Source organism: Mus caroli, chromosome 6, assembly GCF_900094665.2.
Source record: "Mus caroli chromosome 6, CAROLI_EIJ_v1.1, whole genome shotgun sequence".
Taxonomy (NCBI): Eukaryota; Metazoa; Chordata; class Mammalia; order Rodentia; family Muridae; genus Mus; species Mus caroli.
In genome coordinates this window covers 117179820-117186124 of record NC_034575.1, presented here as the reverse complement: position 1 = coordinate 117186124, position 6305 = coordinate 117179820, and positions in this window count along the sequence as shown.

The window sequence follows — 6305 nt, the reverse complement described above, 5'->3', positions numbered from 1 at the left end:
TCTTCTTCTTCTTCTTCTTCTTCTTCTTCTTCTTCTTCTTCTTCTTCTTCTTCTTCTTCTTCTTCTTCAGTTCTGCAAACAGGCAAGAGAAATTACTGCCAATGAACCTCAAGAGAAAGGCCTTGTATGCAGGGATATTTTTCTTTTCAGATCTAGTGGCTGAAATCTCTAATCTTGGGATTTCTTTGTAATCCTTTTACAAGATTTAAAAGATCCCGTTGGTAATGAAAATAAAAATTTCATGGTACGCAGCTCAGAATAAGGCACTCCCTACCCCTTTGCTAGTTCTATAGGGACTAGTTGTTGTGCCCAGGGACCAAATGTCTATGTTCTAGTCTTAATGACCTTTGGGTATCACCCAGGAAAATGTGCCCAAGAAACTGTTCCTTTCTATCTGGGTATTTGCCAACTAGCCAGCAAGCCCCTCCTCCCAGAACCTATCAATAGGCTGTAGCTCAGAGGTATGGAGTAGGTCTCCATGTTCTTCCCCTTCCTTCACTGGTATTGGTAGGCCTGATCTTGTAGGCCAAAACAACACAGTTTTTAATCAACTGTTGTATCTTAGCTAAAGAAGTAAAAAATGGTTTCTCTCGTGATTTTAATTTGCATCTCTTTTTAAAAGAATGATAGTATCTTTTCACACACTGAAGAGCTGTTTGTATTTCTATTCTGTGATATACAGTTCACAGCCTTTATCTTTAAAAACATACTTTTCCTAATGGGCTAACCAGTCAAATGGTATGATCTTGTTCTCCCAGTTGAAAGTTAAGAGTTACTTGAGCATTAAGGGCCACCCTGGGACACAGTGAGACTTGGTTTAATAAAATTCACATGATCAAGGTACATTGGCTCTCGTCATATAGTACAGGCTGGTTTTGAACTTGTGGTGCCCTTCTGACACTGTGCATGGCTAACCATCTGTCTGTCTGTCTGTCTGTCTGTCTGTCTGTCTGCCTGCCTGCCTGCCTGCCTACATACCTACCTATCTATGTAAGTAAGTCATTTGAGCCCGATGCAAGCTGAACATATCTTGGTTTGCTCTTCTCCTAGTTAGCATGTGTTACAATTTTTCCTCAGCTGTAAGAAATTTTTCACCTGCCAAGTTCATAGTTATTTCTTTTGTGAGTTCTGAGTTTTTAGAATCCAAACCGTTCCTTTTACATTTAAGAATATAGAAAACATATTTCCCATATTTTCTCATAGAGAATTTTTATTTTTTCCTGCTTTAATATGTTAAATATTTAAAATGTTTGGAATGACTTTAGGTGAAAGATATGATATAGGCTGTAACTTGACTATTTCCCTCAAGGCTGTGTAACTGTCCCTATAGCACTGATGAATTAATATACTTTCTTCTAGAAGTAATTTGAAACCTTACCTACATCATGTACCATGTTTCCTGCAGGTAGAACTGTTGATCACTGTCTGTTGTTCCATTGAGCCGTGTGCTTCTTCAGTTACCTAGTCCACAGGGCGAGTGACGGAATCATGATATAGTTTGAGATGCAATAAAAGTGCCCTGAACATTTCCTTCCTAGAATATTCCTGTTAATTTTTTCTATGTATGTATCAGAATTAAATTGGTAAACTTGATTTTTCATACAGAATTGCTATTTCTTTTGTTTAAATTATTGGCACCATTTGAGGTTTTCAGTAGAGTGTGTTTTTAAAAATTATTTATTTTCTGTATATGAGTACACTGTAGCTGTCTTCAGACACACCAGGAGAAGGCATTGGATCCCATTGAAGATGGTTGTGAGCCACCATGTAGTTGTTAGGAATTGAACTCAGGACCTCTGGAAGAGCAGTCAGTGTTCTTAACCACTGAGCCATCTCTCCAGCCCCTCCAGTAGTGTTTTATTTAGATATTTCCTTAACACATTTAGTCTCTTATCATATTTGCCTTCTGTTATCCTCTCTCACATCCACTTTCTTCTTTTTTCTTTCCCTTTCCACTCTCTGGTCTACCTTTTTCTTTCATGACTCCCCCCCCCCCCCCATTTCTCTAAAATCCACATATGAGAGAAAACGTGATGTTTGTCTTTGCAAGCCTGGGTTCTTTTTCTTATATGATGATAAAATTCCATTAAACTGCAGGCAAGTGGTATAATTTAACTTTTATAATGGATGAATCCAACTCCAGTGTATAGATACACACTACTTGTAGAGATCCCTCCATCTGCTGATGGGCGCTTGAATGATTCTGTGCTTGACTGCGAGTTCTGTGATGAACTAGGATGCAGTTATTTCTACATGGCTGGTTGACTTTGATTCTTTTGGGTTAAAGAAGTGATGTGCTGGGTAGTTTTATGTCAACTTGACATGAGCTAGAGTCATCTGAGTCATATGAGAGGAGAGAACCTAAAATGAGGAAAGGCCTTCATAAGATCTGGTTGTAGGGTATTTTCTTAAGTGGTGATTGATGTGGGAGGGCTTAGCCTATCGTGGGTGGTGCCATTACTAGGCTGGTGGTCCTGGGTTGTATAAGAAAGCAGGGTGAGTGAGCCACGTGGAGCAAGACAGTAAGCAGCATCCCTTCATTGCCTCTGCATCAGCTCCTGTCTCCAGGTTCCAGCCTTGCTTGAGTTCCTGTCCTGACTTCCTTTGGTTATGATAGCGATGTGGAAGATGTGGATGTGTGAGCTGAATAAACCCTTTCCTCTGCAACTTATTTTTGGTCACGGTTTTCATCACAGCAACAGAAACCCTACCTAAGACAACTGATGTGTCTGGATGGACCATATTCTGTTTTCAATACTTATTGCCATAGTGACCGTCTGGTTACATTCTCAACAACAGCATTCTCAACCAACATCTATTGCTTTTATGTTTTAACAGTAGCCACAAAGCCCGGGAGAGTTAACACCTCAGTCTACTTTTCATTTCTGTTTCATTGATGGGTAAAGAGGATGAACATTTTTTCACATTTTGAATGAAAATTTTTCTGTTAACTTATGTGTTTATTAATGGCAATGATTGATACTTGGGTATTTATTTTTTGAGTTCTCTTTCTCTCTCTCTCTATTCCTTCCTTCCTTCCTTCCTTCCTTCCTTCCTTCCTTCCTTCCTTCCTTCCTTCCTTTCTTTCTTTCTTTCTTAAAAAAATAAAAATAAAGCAGGCCCATTATGTAGCTTAAGTGGACCATGAACTTACTACGTAGCCCAGGATAGCCCCAACTTGTGCCTGAGAGCTGGGATTAGGGGCATATGCCACAGGGCCATAGATTTTATATTTTCCAGATTTATGTATTTTCTTTCTATAGTACAGATATAGTACACACACACACACACACACACACACACACACACACACACACAAACACACTCTGCTTTTTTCCCATGAAAATCATTTCCTGCCAGATGAGTAACTGGAAAAGATTGTCTCTCATTCCCTGATCTATTTCTTCACCCTGTTAGTAGTTGTTTCTTTGCTATTCAGTAGCTTTTTCACTGCATGGAATCATACTTGCCAATTTCTGATATTATTTCCTGAGATATTAGAGTCCTATTAAAAATCTCCATTTCCCTGTATTTTCTTATAGATGTTTAAAAGTTAAAATCTTACATTAAGGAACTTAAGCAATTATGATTGATTTTTTTTTAATAGGGTCAGGGATAGGGACTGAGTTTGAGTCTTGTAGGTATGGGTATCCAGTTTTCCCAGCACCACTTGCCAACACAGTTTCTTCAGTGCGTGCTTTTGGAGGCTTATGGAGAATCTGTTGATTGCAGCTGCCTGGCTCTATTTCCACAGCTCAGTAGTGTGTTTTGAAACTTCTTTCTGTTTGTGTGCGTGTATGTATGTATGTATGTATGTATGTATGTATGTATGTATGTATGTTTATTTATAAGTTTAACCTTTTTCTTATGTCTGAGAAGAGAGCATCTCTCTTCCTTTGACCATTTTATTTATTCTTTGGTCATCTTGCCCACCCCATGCTCCTCTCCTGACTTCATCTTTCTCCTCTTCCTCCTTTGTCATGTACTGAGTCCAATTAGAGCTGCCTGTCTGCATGGGGTATAGGGCCACCCATTGGAGTATGTCCCCAATTTCTTATTTTTTTTTAAACATGGTTTTAATGAAATGAGAGTACTTAGATTTTTAACTTTCGCTGCCACCATGTGGTAATCTGGATACATACATATCTAGAACTTTATTTAGCTATCATATATGTATTATCTACACAAACCATTAGGGGGATAATCATATATTTTTCTATTTATATTTGTTATATTTTGATGGAAGAAATACATTTACTGTACTAGACTTTTAACTACTATTTTGAAGTATACACCTACCTCTAACAAAAGCGAAAACCATTGTAAAACTTGAATCCTTACTGTACTTGGAGGGCAGGGGGCAAGAGGTTCCAGCTACTTCTGAGCAGAATAGGAGTAAACATGCACACATTAAATAACAAACAGCAGCACACAGAATATGAGACACACATCCAGCACATGTCATCTGTCTCTCATAATAGCATTTATGCTTTAAAAATCCCACTAATCTCCACCTAACCTAATTTGAAGAGTCTACTATTCCCAATTCCACTTCAAAATAAGAGACTGCCCCACCTAGGGAACCAACCCATCTGCACACACCAAACCCCCACACGATTGCTGATGCCAAGAAGTGCTTGCTGACAGGAGCCTGATATGGCTGTCCCTGAGAAGTTCTACCAGCACCTGACCAATACAGATGCAGATACTCACAGCCAACCATCAGACTGATCACAGGGAACCCAGTGGAAGAGCTAGGGGAAGGACTGAAGGAGCTGAAGGAGGATTGCAACCCAATAGGAAGAGCAATATCAGTTAACTGGACCACGCAGAACTCCCAAGGACTAAACCAAAAAGTACACATGGAGGAAGCCAGGATTCCAGACACACATGTAGCAGAGGATGGCCTTATCTGACATCAGTGGGAGAGGAGGGAAGCTCGATGCTTCAGCATAGGGAGATGTTAGAGGGGTAAAATGGGGTCCTCACTCGGGGCTAGGGCTGCTGGTCAAGGCAGGATGCGCAAACTTTTGACTGTGAGCACCCCAATGTCAGCACCGGGAGGGCATTGGGTTGTGAGAAGCTGTGGGACCCCACTCAGGGGAAGGTGCAGTCTGAGGTCCCCACAGACCTACCAGAGTTAGGCTCAGACTCTCGGGCACTACAGACGCCTCTGGGTGCCTTGGAAGAGTGAATTCTGGCGTCCCTGGGTTTCACGGAGGCCAGGGACTTCAGGTTCTCAATCTTGGACATGAGAAATGCTGCTGGGTGCATTGGAAGAGCTGAGTACAGAGTAGCGCCCATGGGAGGACTCTGGCCTGGGGCTGAGGGGAAAAGGGTAGGAGGAGAGAGCTCTGGCAAGTTACTGTGAGGATGAGAGTCCTTGTCTTACCTGGTGGCTTGTTCAGCAGGCAGCTTGGCTTGGTGGAGGCCCTGCCTGGAGCACAGGGAATCTCTCTCTGAAGACATGCTCCATTGCTCCTACATGGTGGGTCCTGATGAGAGGAGGCAGTCCATGGTTTTAAGGTGTTTATTGTAGAAAGGCAGAGAGAGGGAGAAGAGTAGAGAAGTAGAGGCCTGCCATGGCCATGTGAGGGGAGGGGGAGGGAGAGGGAACAGAAGGGAGAGGAAACAGGAGGGTGAGGGAAAAGGAGGGCAAGAGGAGAGTAAGAGAAGAAGGGTAAGAGAGTAAGAGAGGGAGGAGGGGGCAAGCAGTCCCTTTTATAGTGGGCTGGGTCTACCTGGTTTTTGCCAGGTAACTATGGGGTGGAGCATACCTGGCAGTTGCCAGGTAACTGTGGGGGTGGAGTACAGACAGAAAACCAGGAGCTTGGGGCATTGCCTAAGTGACTGATGGCCACACATCTCTCTGGGGGTGGGGGGCAGGACTGTGGGAGGCTGTAGCTGCAACGGGAGCCAGGGGCCCAGAGTGCATGGCCTAACACCGGCTGTCCCTTAGGATCACCGGGGTTCAAGGCCTGTGCTCGACTAAGGACCAGGCTGTCTGTGCACAGCTCACTGCCCCACAATTGGCTGAAACAATTTTGACTTTTCCCTAAAAATTAAATAACAAATATTCAGAAGAAGTCGAATATATTTATAACCAGTCTTCCAACGTTTCCATGAGATGTAATCTTCCCACCACCCCTCTGTTCCCCATTTGTTGCCCTCCAAAACCACACGTGATTACACAGTTGCGATAAAGATGAATGAGCCTCAACTCATTTCCCCAGTCTCAGAGTGGCATGAATAAACACTACCCTCTTGCTTCTCCTAGGACAGCCTTTTTTTTTTTTTTTTTTTTT